This window comes from Pteropus medius, unplaced genomic scaffold (assembly GCF_902729225.1).
Source record: "Pteropus medius unplaced genomic scaffold, Ma_sr-lr_union100, whole genome shotgun sequence".
Lineage (NCBI taxonomy): Eukaryota > Metazoa > Chordata > Mammalia > Chiroptera > Pteropodidae > Pteropus > Pteropus medius.
In genome coordinates, this window is record NW_024351073.1 from 13,787,112 (window position 1) to 13,803,939 (window position 16,828).

The 16,828-nt window shown below is 33.2% G+C and overlaps 1 pseudogene; it reads left to right on the forward strand.

Moving 5' to 3' along the window:
- The first annotated feature begins 5,727 nt into the window (after positions 1 to 5,727).
- On the forward strand, positions 5,728 to 5,846 carry LOC120586440 (uncharacterized; annotated as a pseudogene).
- The last annotated feature ends 10,982 nt before the right edge of the window (positions 5,847 to 16,828 follow it).

Consider the following 16,828-nt stretch of genomic DNA (forward strand, 5'->3'; position numbering starts at 1 on the left):
TTTTCTGTGATATATTTATTTTGTTTATTCTGTGATATATTTAATATTGGATTAATCTGTGATATATTTAACATATTTTCACTGTCTCAGAAAGGAATAATGTATATTAATAATTCCTACAAAACTATATGGCTATGGATTAATATATTTGAATATTTGAGCACAGCAAAAATATTTTCTCTCATAGACATTTACTATTACGAATATTAATATATATGCAGGAATGATTGTGTCTGTGTTTTAGTAAAGCTCCACTTATAATAAAACAGTCCATAACCAGGACAGTTTTGGCCAGTAGGCCATAACTTGGGGGCCATTGATCTAAAGTATGTTACATCTGATTTTCGTCATGCATTCTTTACAGATCAATATTTTTTATAATTTAAGTGAAGCAGTGGAAAAGTAGAATTAAAAATATTAAAAGCCAGCAAGCACAAATTTGTATTTTTAGGGTCATCAGAAAGTAAATTACCCTCTTAATTGGATTTTAATATATGTAAAATTCACTCCCAGTTCTATACTATCTAGGCACAGCAGTGACAGTTTTGGGACAGGAATTGGTGTGTGTGTCACATTTTCAGAAGATCAGTTCAGAGTGAAATACCTGGCTCACATTTCTTTAACCAAAGTCCACTTTCTCTAGACAAGATCGAAAGAGTACTCATCACGTAATGGGCTTTAATCTTTTATTATTTCCAAATTTATCTGTTTCAATGAAGCATGCTCACAAATTTAGGATGGTCAGCTCATTTTCAGGTACTGGGTGTTCCCTGATACACTGATATGCATAATTATTTAAAAAAAAAAAAAAAAACAGCCTTGCCCAGAGATTATAGTTTATCTCTGTCATTCATATATTTACCACAAGCTCCTGTTCGTCTGTTTTTAGGTTTAGATTGACAACATCGTTCACCTGAACGTATTTTACTTTGTGCCAATAGTTTAGCCTTTTCCTCAGCACAGGGTACATACAACTAGCGAACGCTGCAGTGAGGCAGCTGGTAGACATTACATCCTTTTTTTTTTTTTTTCTAATAGATATACTAATCTTAGAGGTGAGTATATATTCTTAAAATCTAAGTATAAAGAATTAAACATTAAAATTCCACTTGGTATTCCTTCCTACCACTTTAAAATTATATTTGACCTTTATGCTTACTGTTATTCAGTTGTCTGATTGGCTAAATTCTTAATTATTTTTTTCTTCCTTTTGACCTTCAAAATCAAAATAGCCTGATTAGTGATAGTTGAAAAGAAGCATTCTTGGCAATTATGCTTTTATTAATCAAATCATGAGCAATATTCAATTTCTTCTTCTGTTAATACCTGGTTCCTTGTTTGAATTGAATAATTATGTTATGAAATATGTTATTTTCTAGGCAGAATTAATGCAAATAATTTGGACTGTGATGATATAAGAATGAGAAAAGCTGAATTAAAAGGGAAATAAACTCATAAAATCAAATTATCTGAAAAAGAAAGACTATATTTAATTTCAATACCATTTTCTGCTTTTTATGTAAACATTTAATTTGATTATTTAAAATAAAAATTTTAATTCACTTCATAAATTGTTTTAAACAATAATTATAAAGTAAGCAAGAGTTTTGCTGAAAAACTTTAAGGTCAATAAAACGATGATAGAATGATAATCAGTGAGGTGTATATGAGTTTTTTTTAAAGTATAAAATCACAAGAGATTGAGGCTATAAAATTTTTAGTAAATATATAGAAAATACATTTAGTAATTTACATTAAAATAAAATTAAAGTAAAAGTTTATATAAATAAATTTAAAAGAGAATTACTGATGTAAACTCATTTCATTAAAATAAATCCTATTTTGTCTTTATAAGTAACCCTAGTAGCCTAAAGATTGGACCAACTACCTTGTACCAGTATTGTGGAATGATATTAATTGCATTCGAGTGCCCACATTTTCATCAATACTACTATTCCTATTAAAAATAAGAATTAAAATAGGATTAATATTATTCCTCCGTTGAGAGTGCTGCTTTCACGAATTTAGATATAGAAAACATAAGATATCTCTTTCACCTTTTACTACAGAAATAATATATTTTTAAACAGGGTCCTCACTGACAAGATATGTAATGTGACTAAAAAAATAATTTTAGTAGTCTTTAAAAATTGAGTTTTCATGTACGAAGTTTTTGGAATATAAATACAATGAAATTAATATTAATGTAATAATTCCAAAAACATAGCTGACTTCAGTAGTAAAAGAGATTGCCAAAGCTAAAATAGTTTACATTTTTATTAACTGCAGTAAATTAAGAAGTGTTGAGATATGTGGGTCTTCAATTTCATTCCCTATCTCAATGTCTGTTTCTGAAACAAGGAATATGAATTTTACTATTATAGTGGAGATGGATGGATCCAGAGAATTTCAAGCAAACCAAGCAGTTAATAAGGTTCAGTGGGTACTTATCTTTTGTTTTCAAACCAGAAATTGAGTATAGCTCTAGAAAAAATTAAATTCAGTTCATCCAAAACCATCATATAAAAAATAACTAGATGCATATTTTCCAACTTCTTAAAAACTACACAGTTCTAACATTTTACTGTTGAACTGAAAGTTGGAGCCTATAGCCGTGCTGACCCAGTATTACCCCCAGCCTCTCTTTAGTGCTTTTCTAGGAGTCTCAGAAACTTAGTTAGAAAACAGTCGTAGAATAGTAGAAACTAGTCTTGTAGCCCCAAGGCGTTTGCCAGAACTGAGTGCTTCATTTCACCAGTACTTACTATTATCTTTTAAAATTATAATTAGTTAAAACATCTTCCATGGCCTTTGAATGGTTCTTTGGGATCTTAGAGCATTAACACTCAAAGGTGTGTGTATTTGATATCGATGAAACCAATGTGCTTTTCAAAGAATTCTGCTCTAAATGAGAGAATCTTAGAACCGACCCAGTAGGAAAGTAATTCTCTGAGCTATTGTCCTGAAAATAGCAGTATTACTTCAAAAGAGCAAGTAGTGTGTAAATTAAGTTCAGCAATAGCTACAGGCAGTGGAAGACAGTCTTCAACCCATCAGAATTCTCAATAACCAGGAGGAAAATACTGCCTTATAAGGTCTCCTGACCGCTATTCGGTCACAATTTGATATTGAATATTTGTAAAATCTAAACAATGATTCAAACACCTCACGTATACAGTTAGGAAAGTTCAAACAAACATTATATATGTAATATTCATATGTTTACTGGCTTTTTTAGCTATCTTAGTTTCCAGTGGTACTTGTAACTATTTCTGGTTGTGACTAGATTTTTTTGTTGTTGTTGTTCAATATTTTTTTCGATTTCCCTGGAATCTGTGTGTTGAAATTAAATTTGTTTATATTATCTCTGGATAAAATGTGGATCCTGACACTGTTTCAAGCCAGAAATATATATTACATTCCTCAATGTTTACATAGGAAATCTTATTTAAAAATCACGCATTGACAATTCTATTACCTAGACATGTGAGGATATTGAAACTGAGGGTCCTTATGACTTTGATTAAATTTAGTTTTAATCCCTAGCTGTAGAAATCACATCCCTCTCTCTCTCTCTACACCGCCAGAGGCCCAGCCTTTACCCCAGGAAATCAGAAGCCCTCCAGGCAGCTGAAGACAGAGGCAGGGACCTAACTAATGGTCACAGGGCGGGGACCTCTGGCAGGCTAAAAATAACAAGTTGGCCTAAATTATGTTTTAGTTGCTGGGCCCTAAATTAGAATCACCCCCTGGCTACTTTCTCAGGGGACCCCTCAGAGGAACACCAAAAAAGACCTCAGAATTGTCCTCGAAACTTGAAGAAATGATTCATTACCCTCACCTTGCCTCCTACCTACCTGCTCCCATCACGACCCCCAATGCTTAAGCCACGGTGTCTTGAGACTTGTGCTTTGTATAATCTGTAAACTATACGCCATTGGAAAATTTGGGCTTTCGGGCATTTGCTTTTCTTTCTTTTGAGTGGTGCCATTCATTAAAAAAAAAAAAAAAAAAAAGCCAATATTTCTCCACTGAAATTCTCAGCATTTAGTGTTTGACTCTGCTAGTACCGGATGGACAAACCCTTTCTGTTCTATAATAAAAATGACGACATTGAAGGGACTCAGACCCGTGGAGGGTGGCTGTGTCTCCAGGTTCTGTCCCAGCAGCTGCCTGGACTAGTGGCTCCGGGGACAGACATGCAGTGCTCACCGCAGCCTGGGCATAGCTGACCCCACAGTGCCTTCATTTCACAGCAAGAGATATTAAGTACTTAGTTTAGAAGATGGCTGTTGGTGAGTAATTTTGCATGTAACGACACCAAGAAAACTTTCTTTTTGGTGATTTCTTTACCCAACCAGTGGGGTTTCCCACTGGTTGGGTAAAGAAACAGGCTTTGAAAAGTTACCTTGGGAATCTGTATTAAAATCGTTTGGTTTGTTTGAACCTGGCTGTGAAATTTTGTTTTCGACTTGAAAGGAGTTTTGAATTTGGTCTAGAGCTGGCAAATTAAATCTGAAAGTATTGTATGTGTTGGGGAGGAAATGTATAAATGTGAGTAAGTGAGATATATTGTTTGTCAATGTTACTTGTTTACAGCATGCAAAGCTTCGGTCATCTGAGCAAAATCTTAAATTAGTCCATCTGCCAGAAACTAATTTAGTTCTAGTTTTCCCTCTGGGTTTTGCATTGTACCTGGGACACAAAAGCTAGCTTTTTAAAGGGAAAGCTATGAGATTTTTGTTTATGTTTATCTGTATGTTTATGTATGTATATTTTGATACAGCACATTTCTTCTGCTAAATGGTGTTGCTAATTCATATTATTAAATTTTAAAATAAAATACTTAAGCAAGCATTTTTATGAGAATTATAAAAATATAACAGACTAACCCAAATACTTTTCAGAATCACATTATCTGGGAAAATATTTGATATTAAAGCTGATTCTGAGTTTGGTTTGGAAAAATAGACATAGCTTTAGAATCATCAGCACTAAATAATATTTTTATCCCACCTGGATTTATCAGTCAAATAAGTTTATGATATCTCTGCTGCAAAATTTGTCAGCAAGAAAAATAACTTGGTATGTTAAAATTTTCATAAGTAATCTCAACTTAATTGTTAAAAGCAAGTAAATTAAATAAATGTAATCGGGATAAAATATTTAAGTTTTATTCTTATTACCGGTCAAAAAGACAAAACTTTTCTATATTGTTCTGCTCCAGATAAGATATTATGAGATGTTTTTTACCTAAAAAGCAAGGATTCTTTATTTTATTAAAAGTTTTCTGTGTTCTGTATTGTAATCAGGTACTTGATTACTCAAGAAACCGATCTTCTCAGTTCTAAAAACTAAGGTTTAGATAATATAGATAATGCATTTTTAAGTTCGATATGTTTTACATTCACTTTGAGTAAATGATAATTTAATATTGCTTTGTAATAATATATAGACCTTTTGGTCAAGCGTGTTTGACAAACTTCCCAAGGTCTGGAGGTAAAAGGAGACTATTTCTTAATCTGGAAATAGCTTTAGATTATTTCAGCAGGTCCCTGGAATGCCTCAAAGATTTATTCTCCCTCTCTCTCTCTCTCTCTCTACCCCTCTCTCTCTCTCTCTCTCTCTGTGTGTATGTATGTGTGTGTGTGTACACACATATATATGTATGTATGTATATATATATATATATGTATATAAAAATTACATGAATTTGAAATTACATGGGTATATGGCCATGCCATCCTGAACAAGCTCGATCCTGTCTGATCTCGGAAGCTAAGCAGTGTCGGGCCTGATTAGTACTTGGATGGGAGACCACCTAGGAAGACCAGGTGCTGCAGGGGTAAAAAATAAAAGTAAAAAATAAAAAAATAAGGGATTGTAAACTGACAAGGTCTTTGCAATCTGTGAGGTCAACCAAGGTTTGCCTCGCCTAAAAAAAATAAAATAAAGCAAAAATAAAAATTACATGGGATACTTTGTCACATAAAGAAATAATAATTATGTTGCATTTATATGCATATGTTCTCGTTACTAAAAAATAAAGTTTCAGGAAATTATAATCTCCAAGAGTCTGTAATGTCCTGATATAATGTTTTCATTTGTAATTCTAGTTGTTGTCTTAAAATGTTGTGTTGCAAAGAAAAACAAATTTCTTTGTCAATTGCATTATAATAAGATCTATAGCCATATCATTTTAAGTTTTTGTCATTTACAGACAGTCATTGTTTTACTCTGACACTTTTGCAAATATGTTTCATCTTCAGAAAGGGAGAGAGAACTCTGCTTTATTACAAAATACAGGTCTCTGAGAATAATTTTGTATCATTTCTTTATAATTGATAAAGATTTATAGAACTCTAAGGAAAAACTGTATTCATGATATGCTGGCAAATGAATTGATTATATGGCATTGAGTGAACAAAGTTTTGTTATAATTTTTTATGAATTTCTATTTAAAATATTACTGATTTTTAAAAATCTTTTGTTTTCCCTGTGGAAGAAAATTTGTTTCTTTTCTATTTTTTTATTAAGTTTATTGAGGTGACATTGGTTAATAAAGTTATATAGGTTTCAAGTGTACAATTCTATAATACATTATCTGTATATTACATTGTGTGTTCACAACCCAAAGTCAAATCTTCTGTCACCATGTATTGGCCCCCCTTTACCCTTGTCTACCTCTCCCCTTCCCCGCTTTCTCTCTAGTAACCACTTAACTATTGTCTGCATTTAAGAGTTTTCGTTCGTTTGTCTTGTTTGACTGTTGCTTTGAGTTTCATATCCCACATGAGTGAAATCATATGGTTTTTTACTTTTTCCCTCTAACTTATTTCCTTGAGCATGATATTCTCAAGATTCACCCATGTTGTCGCAAATGGCAGTATTTTATCTTTTCTGATTCCGTTGTATATGTGTACCACAACTTCTTTCTCCAATCATCTATCAAAGGAGACTTCAGTCATTTCCATGTCTTGGCCACCAAAAATAATGCTGCAGTGAACACAGAAGTGCATGTATTTTTATTGATAAATACTTTCTAATTTTTTGGGTAGATACCTGGAAGAGGAGCTGCTGGGTCATATGGCAATTCTATTCTTAATTGTTTGAGGAACCTCCATACTGTTTTCCATAGGGGCTGTATTAATTTTCATTCCCACCAGCAGTGTATGGGGTTCTTTTTTCCCCACATTCTCTCCAGCACTTGTTATTAACTGTCTTGTTGATGATAGTCATTCTAACATGTGCGAGGTGGTATCTCATTGTGGTTTTGCATTTTCCTAATAGCTAGTGAAGTCGAGCATCTTTTCATATATCTGTTGGCCATTCGTATGTCTTCCTGGGAGAAGTGTCTATTCAGATCCTCTGCTTATTTTTTTAATTAAATTAAGATTTTTTTGTTATTTAGTTGTACGAGTTTTTATATATTTTAGACATTAGCCCCTTATTAGAGGCATTGTTTGCAAATATCTTCTCCCATTCAGTTGGCTACCTCTTTGTTTTGTTGATGGTTTCTTTTGCTGTGCAGAAGCTTTTTAGTTTGATATAATTTTATTCATTTACTTTTGCTTTAACTTTCTATGACTTTGAGGTCAAATTTATAAAATTATCTCTAAAACCAAGGTCTATAATTTAGTACCTGTTTTCCTCTATGAATTGTATTGTTTCTTTTTAAACTACCAATGACTTAGCAATTTGGTAAATTATACCATTGTAAACAGAATTGAAATATTTTTTCCCTACTTAATCCCTCCAAAATTTAGAAACTCTTAATATTTTTATTTTCATAGCAATGTGATTACTTGCATATGATCAATACAAATCTATTCTCTTTATAGCAGGACATGATTAGAAACAAGTCTTTGCCTGAAATGCCATGTTTGAGAGAGAAATACATAGACTTGGATATGAGCAGATAGCTTTAAGGAATTAAGTTTGACTTAACATGAGAGTAAAGAATGTCACTTCTTGACAACTGCAAGAACCAAAAGATATTTAAGGGACCTTAAGAAGAGAGGAACTCCAAACCTATAGGTATTGCAGGCATCGTCTGATGGCAAGTCTTTGCCTTGACTCTTCTGGCCTTGAGAAACCTCTTAAGTTTAATTTGAAGATTCCTTATGAAAAATTCCAGCAAAGCAGGTTTATGACTATATGGTTAATTAATATTCTTGCTGAACTTATATAAATATTCAGGCCAAGCTTATTAAAACTAGACTTATTCTGCAAATAAATTAATCTTAATTTGGTATCTTTCGTAAAATAATATTTCAATAGAAATTTTAATATACTTTTGTGGACTTTAGGTTCTAGTGCTGTTCATTGTCTTTTGGGTTTTGTTTTGTTTTCTACTTGTAAACTAGATTGGATTCTGAATTCTTCTAGTTTCCTCTGATGTCTGCCTCTGACTCTCCAAACATGTTTCCAGTTTTTTTCCCATCCTCTTACTAGGAATCATTGAGAACTAAAACTGCCTTTTCCCAAAGCCATGCGAGCTTAAGATGGACAACTTGATATAAAATTCAGAAAATCACCACAACAGCTCATGCTTAAACAATCTCAGTTACTGATGTTATGTAAGCCACACAGAGTTCACCTTAGCACTTGGTGACATCATCAGAGACATTACAAACTACAAAAGGCACTTCTACTTTACATCTAGAAATCTTGACTGATAGCCTTACAAGCTCAGAAGCTGGTTGATAATTTGTTCTGATCATTAACCCATGTTTTTCTTTTGTTTTTGTAGACATATCTCTTATTAAATATCTGATATTATGGAATTTAACCTGTACAGTCACCTGTTTGGTTCATTCTACTGCTCAAGGTCTAAGACTCCAGCAACCATCTTTGAGTCCTCTGCATGTGAGTCCTTAGACCATAGAATTGCGTGCTGGCAAAAAAGGAGGGGTCTATGCAATAGCTAATATAACGTGTTATATCTATATTAACATCTCTGAGGAAGTTGAGACTCAGATAAATAAAATCATGCAGAAGGCCACTTAGCTACAGGGTGTGAGAAAAAAAGGCCCATTAGACCAGCGGTTCCCAACCTTTTTGGCACCAGGGACCGGTGCTCCTACGAAAATCTAATGCCTAATGATCTGAGGTGTAGCTGAGGCGGTGATGCTAGTGCTAGGAAGCAGCTGCAAATGCAGATGATGTTTTGCTTGCTAGCCTGTCGTTCACCTCCTGCTATGCGGCCAGTTCCTAATAGACCACTGACTGGCACAGGTCCATGGCAAGGGGAGTGGGAACCCTTGCATTAGAGGATCTGTTCCTGACTACCTTCTGGAATGGGAAGCCTCTTTTGTGGGTTATTTACCGGAATGGATTATATTGATAATCCTTGTTATATTATGTTTTCTGTTAGAGGCTGTATGTTTTTGACTAAATATTTCATTTTCAGGACAAAAAACAGGCCTCCTAGGAAAAAAGCAAACATTATGATAGTATAAAGACGTACTCTTTCTGTTTGATAAAAATTTTAAGTCAAGTACAAAGTAGCACATGATTTAAACAAAGTTAAATGTATATTCTGAAATTAAACTTTTTAAAAATTCTACCTTATGCCTAATGTTCTGTGAATTTCCTAACTAATGTGTGTGAATGTGTGTGCAGATAATTAAATAAACTTATATTCAGAAAAGTCAATTGTATAATTCACTGAGTTATAAAAAAACAATATTAAGATCTTTTGAATAACTACATGCTCTTTTATGATTAAGAAAGCAAACAATATTACTAGCAGATGATTATGTAATTAATCAAGATTTGGGAAATTTGAATATCACAAAAACATTCTTCGTTCACATTTCAATAAGAAGCATTCTCCTTCCACACTTTATAGTTTACTGAAATTTCATATTCCTATTTATTACCTACGATGCATATAATTTTGTGTTAGGAGTATTGAGAATTTTAACGTATAAAGTACTACTTTATGGTTACAAGAGACTGACAGTATAACAAAAGGGAAAATATATTCAGAACATTGATTTTTTTTCTAAGGGAATTTTTTCTACATAGGAGGTCTTTATTTAGAGAACGGTATCAAACTGGTCTTAGAGAATAAATAGAAACCAAAGATGAGGACTTGAATCATAAAGGAAAGAGAAGAGAAGAGCGAGCATGAGCAAAGAAACCTTGGCTAGAATATTCCTGAATCCAACATAGATTTGTCCAGCAGAGGCATGCAAGAAAGATTAGAATACTGGACATCAAGGCAAGTCACAGAAGAGCACTTATAAAACAACTTAGTTATCACCTTTTATAAAAGTAATATAAATATATATAAAATTAATATTGAAAAACCACTTAAAAAATAAAATTAATATTGAAAAACCACTTAAAAAATATTCGAGGAAGGAAACACCAAGAGTCAATTTCTTCTCACTCCTAATTCAACTCCATAGTAATAAATACTAACAACTCTTTTTGCATTGTCCTCCTATACCATAATTTTAAATTCCATGCTTATATTGCGGTCACGATTTTTTAGTTTTAAACGCCTATTGATTTCCTTTTGTGAGAGATGATGATTTATTTCTCTGACCATATAATACCATTTTCCCTCTTCTTATATCATCAGTTGTTAAATTACCCCTGGGTTAAATCGACATGCAGGGCTTATATTTTGATATTAGGGATATATTTTTACACTTATGAGCTGTTCAGATAGTATCATTAAATTGTCTTTCATGCACAACTTTTTGTTTTTATTTTTTTGAGTGTATATTCTTACTGATTGTTTTACTTATATTTCCAAACTAATTTTCTTCACTCTTCAACCTCTCAGTCAGATTTGCACACAGTCAAAATTGTTAGGCAACCTGTGAGTTCAGTTGGTTTTCTAGAAGTGACAGCTTAATGACACATCACTCCTATTCGCTCTAAGAACCGAAGTCTGAGTTGTTGGTGTGGAAAGGCCTGTCCTAGAATCCTGGCGATTCCCTTACTTTCTCTGCTCTTGTGAGTGTCTGCCTTTGAAGGTGATTATGTTGTAGCATCCATTATTTCTTCATCTGAATTATCTTAGCTTCCTAATAAATAGAGAATGAGAATATGTTTTCTGTGTATGCACTGTTTTTGTTTTGTTTTGTTTCTTGGCATACCCATGCCTAAAAATATTTTCATCTTGCTTTCCAATTTGTGTGATCATTTGCCTGAATATGAAATTCCATATTGAAAATTATTTTTCTGAGATGTTAAGGTAATTTGATGTCCTTTGAAATAAGAATCAACTCCTTCCTTATACTAGTATATCTTCCTCTTTCTATTATTCTTTTTTTTCCCCATCCAAATGCCCAGTAACCAATGAATGGATAAATAAAATATGGTATATCTAACAAATGGAACATAATTATTTTGTCCTTTCTTGTCCTTTTAGTCTTTCTTCTTTTACTGATATCTTCTTTAATTATTTCAATCAATTGTCAATCAGTTGACAATTGGCGAGATCAGCACACATGGGTGACTTGTTGAGCACAATTTGTGTGATCATTAGTGATAACTTGAGGATATTTTTTCACTAAATGATATGTGAATAAGAGACAATTGTAACATAATGCCATATTATTTCACACTTCATAGGATGGCCATAATAAAAAAGACAGATAAAAACATGTGTTGGTAAGAATGTAAGAAACTGGAAACCATGTATTTGGTAGAAATGGTAAATGGTAAAATCACTTTGGAAAAGTCTGGAAATTTCTCAAAAGATTAAACATAGAATTACCATGTGCCCCCACAATTCCTCTCCTAGATATATATTCAAGAAAGAAAAACATATGTACATAAATCTGATAGCAATATAATTTATAATAGCCAAACAGTGGAAACAAACCAAATGTCCATCAGTTGACAAATAGATAAATAAAGTCTGATATTTCCATACAACAGAATATTATTTGTTAATGAAAAGAAACAAACTACAGATACTTCCAAGGATATAAATGAACATTGAAAGCATTATGTTAAGTGAAAGAAGTCAATCACAAAAGACCACAAAATGAATGATTTCATTTATATGAAATATCTAAATTGGCAAGTCTGTAAAAACAGAAAGACGATTAGTGATTACCTATGATTGGCTTTGGGAGGTGGGGGGGTGGGGTGGGGTGGGGTAACTGCTAATTAGTGGAGAGTTTACTTTTAGAGTAATAAAAATATTCTGAAATTGATTATGGTAATAATTGCACAACCTTGTTAATATACTAAAAATATTGAATTATACACTTTAAATACATGAATTATGTGTTATATAAATAATATTTCAATCACATATATAATATATAACAAGAATATGGTTTAATTCCTGAAATATGCCTGAATATAATAATTTGAAATATACCCAAACTTATTTTGAAATAACAGCTTTTTGTCACATTACTTTATCTGAATTTAATAAATTCTTTTTACCTTGAATATAAATCAGTAAGTGTATCAAAAATGACCTATTTGTTATATTTGTATATAATAAGCCAAATTAATAAGCTTGCTTTTATACTTAAACATATGCCAGAACTAACCTTTCCTTCTGAGTTGCCAATTTAAGCAAAAAAAAAAATATCATATTGTTACTGGAATTCAGTGCAGTAATTGGAACAAATTTTTTATCTCGATTCTACCTAGAAATAATCTGTCACTGTATGTTCAGACTGTGAACTCTTTCTGTGTTAAAAGTGACTTATATGAACCACTGTACAGAATTTTTTACATTTAAAAAAATATGAAAATGCCAGTGGCCTTCTATTTCAAAGTGTAGCTGTTAGTACCATAAAGTAATTACAATCTGCTGAAAGATAATATGCGATAAGAGCATTTAAGAAACTTTAGCATAATTAAAACAATTTTGTTCAAATTTTAGTGAGAATTTAACAGTGTTACTCTACTAACTTGACTGCACTCTGATTATAGTGCTTTCTTATTCAATGTAAATTAACATAATTTTGAGGGTTCATTGTAATAATTGTGAGCTATAGTCTTTCATTAATCACAGAAGCACCTGTTTCCTCCTTTTATCTAGGAAAAAAAAAGACAAATTAATTAGTTTGAACCAAGCGGAAAACATCAATTTCTGTTTCTTATAACCTTAGAAACTGGATTTACTTCTCAAAGTGAAATCATTAGGGCCATGAGGAATAAATTGGCAATGATACAAAGTTGTACTGTGAAAAAGAACTTCACTTCTGAATGTCTTTAATGTGATGTGTAAATAACTAGGCCTAGATATTTCATTAGTTTGAGTAAACTATATATATACACATATATATATATATGTATATATATATATATGTGTATATATATAAACTTTTTAGGAGAAAATTACTGATAAAGTACACGAGCATGATCTTTCATGTAATTTCATAATGATTATGAGAATACAAATGGGCTTGCTCCGTTGAATCTGCTTATGAAAAAAAAAAAACATGAGAAGGGAATATATTGGCTATATTTTCCCCTTGCCCTCTAAACTCATATGTTGAATCTTTATCCTCCAATATCTCAGAATGTAACTGTATTTAAAGGTAGGGCCTTCAAAGAGGTAATTAAATTAAAATAAGACAATTTGAGTGGACTCTAATCCAATATGACTGGTATTCTTATAAGAAGAAGGTACTAAGACACACATACACAGACACAAGGAACACACACACAGAAAAGACCAATTGAAAAAATAGCCATCTGCAAGCTAAGAAGTGAGACCTCAAAAGAATCTCAGCCTGTCAACACCTTGATCTTGGACTTCCAACCTCCAATACTGTGAGAAAAAGAAAAAAAAAAATTCTGTTGCTTAAATCAAGGGTCCCCAATCCGCCCCCCCCCCCCAGCTGCAGATCAGTACCAGTCTGTGGCCTGCTGGGAACAGGGCTGGACCACACAGCAGGAGGTAAGTGGCAGTTGAGAGAAGAAGTTTTCTCTGTATTTGCAGCTGCTCCCCAGTGCTAGCATCACTGCCTCAGCTCCATCTCAGATCATCAGGCATTAGATTCTCATAGGAGCACCGGTCCCTGGTGCCAAAAAGGTTGGGAACTGCTGGTTTAAGTCATCTAGCTGTGGTATTTTGTTGTGGTGGACCTAGGAAAGTAGATGTTTGCCAAGAACTTGCAACATGGTTACCTAATGCTTAGTGCATTTACCTGTGTAAAAGAGAGAATGGTGTTTGAATTTCTCATTTAAAATGACATCTATGTTGAAACATTTCACTTATACTCATTATATTCCTTATTGTTTAAGATGCAGTCTGTCAAAACTTACCATATATTTCCACTCCTTCCAAATTCATTCTTGTATTACTGAGACTGGAAGATGAAAATTTATGTTTTATAGACTTGGATAAAGCCAAAGGACTGGACATAATTCAGACTCTCTTCTTGATGCAGTTATGTGTAATTCAGATGATATGAGGACAGAGGAGATATTTCAATAGCAGTGCCAATTTACAGATAATCTTTAACAGATTACTCTACAGTTACAGCAGACAGAGCCTGTCTCCTAGGCCAGTCACAAGCTTCATGAGTGTGGGTGACTCAGTGTCAATAACAGTGATATCAGTGACAATAGTTTCTTGACCTGGATCATGGCAGCAGTATTGTATTGTTATAAGTAATAGATCTGATTTCCATTCTTTTACCTTCACTAATGATTTGGCAAACATTCTGTGTTCTGTAGTAAATCAATTTCTGCTGGAAAAATCAAGCATTATTTCTATTTCCCGCACTGAACTCCGAATTTGTTATGTAATTTTCTATTTAACATGAGGATTTTTTTTTTTTTTTTTTACCACCAAAGGGTTTAAGAAAGTCTTTAAAAAAGAAAGAAAGAAAGAAAGAAACTGTTTTAGCACTATCAGGCTAGATTGGGAACAGGCAAAAAATATTTTAGCTGCTTCTACCAGGTACATTGAACTTATTCTGAAGAGACGATGGATTGCCTGCTGGTTTCTTATGAAAACATGCAGAATGTTTTCTGAGTCAGTGCCAGGCACACAGAGAGGAAATAAATGAACTAGGTTAAAGTTGAAAAATAAATAGAAATGGACAGTGGGTAGTGTATTCTTTGAATATAAAACAAAATAATACTAACAATTACCACAACAGCGTGAATGCGCTGTGTGATTTACCTTGCAAAGGCCAGTTTATAAAAGCTAATATGTTTGTGTAAGAAAAATCCCCTTCCCATCTCAGGATATGCTATTGCTTGTTACTCCTACCCAGGTGGGGTTTTGTGCATTGGAATCACTGCCCCTGTTGGAATTTCCAAGATAAAAACTTTGGAAAACCATTATGCTACTATATGCTAGAGCATCTCCTTCAAAATAAAGGGTAAGTGATTGTATCTTAAAGCTTCCGGAGCTAAGAAAGAAGCATCATTCTTGGTAGGACTCCAAGTTTTGGAAACATCATATTTTATCTTTAATAATGCTGCTCCAACACAAGGCTCTTAATTTTGAAGGTTTTGTTGGCAGAACAACAAAGGACTTGTGCCTATATAAGCTGTTTTGTCGCTTGGATCATATAACCTAACAGATTCTATGCTTCTAGAGGAGTCTGTCATAAAGGCAATGTGTGAATACCCTGGTGATCCCAAAAAGAAAGATGTCATGCATATCCCCGGCATTCAGGAGCAAGGGTGTTGTATCTACAAGTGAGTGTCAACACTGTTTATAGCATAGCAACTGAACCCTATTGACCCTAAGTGCCAAAGCATGGGACATCAAGAGACATGTAGCCAAAATTTCTCATCATGGGGTAATTATTATTGAACCACTCAGACTGGAAAGTGGCTATATTAGTGAGAACTAAATAGTAGCATGGTAGTGATAAGAGGGAGTCCTTCCATTGGCCCAGTCTTAGTAAGCTGTACCTTTTATATAAATTGTTTGGAAAGAAAAATTAAATGAGTTAAACTATATGTGAGTTCATGAGCAAGAGCAATGAGTATGGCTAGTTGATCCGGTATCCAGAAGTGGCAAGTTTGGAAGTTTAGACAAAGGAGCTCTGGAGAAGAACTATGTGAGTGGTGTAGTGGGAATAAGCACAGAAGGTGAGAATGTTTGCATTATATATTAATGTTCATCAGAGGTCATCATCTGTGGAAGAAGTAATAAACAACCCAATGGACAGGATGACTTGGCCTGTAAGTTACAGTCAGCTTCTATTCTCAATCATGCAATTGCTTTCGTTATGCACTATGTAGTAGTTAGAAATGGAGGTTATTAATGGACCAATGGCATGAGTTATCTCAACTAGAGTTTCTTGCTACTGTTACTATTGAAAATCTGACCTGTCTACAATAGAGATAAAAGCTGAGCTTTTGATATAGAATCCTTTAAGGAATTCTGCAGGTCACTTAGCCACCAGAATACAAACCATACAGAGGCAACTATCTGAATAGAGTGTTAAGTATCTGACTTCTTAAATTAAAACTTTGTTTATTAGGCTTTAAAATAAAAGCTATGTAAAAGAGAGACAAAGAAGAACTCAATAATGCCAGCTCTGGTTATTTATCTGAAGGAACCCAAAACACTACTTAAAAAGGGACATGTGTATCAGTGTGTTCATTGCAACATTATTTACACTAACTAAGATGTGGAGGCAACCTAGGTGTCTATCAATGGATGAATGGGTAAAGATGAAGTGGTACGTATGTATTGTGGAATATAATTAAGATATAAAAAATCATGGATGGGCCTAGAGGGTATTGTGGTTAATGTAGCTAATCAGACAGAGAAAAACAAATGTCATATAATTTCACTTATAAGCGGAAGCTAAAGACCAGGATAAACAAAACAAGCAAGCTGAAAGATACAGAGAGCATTTTG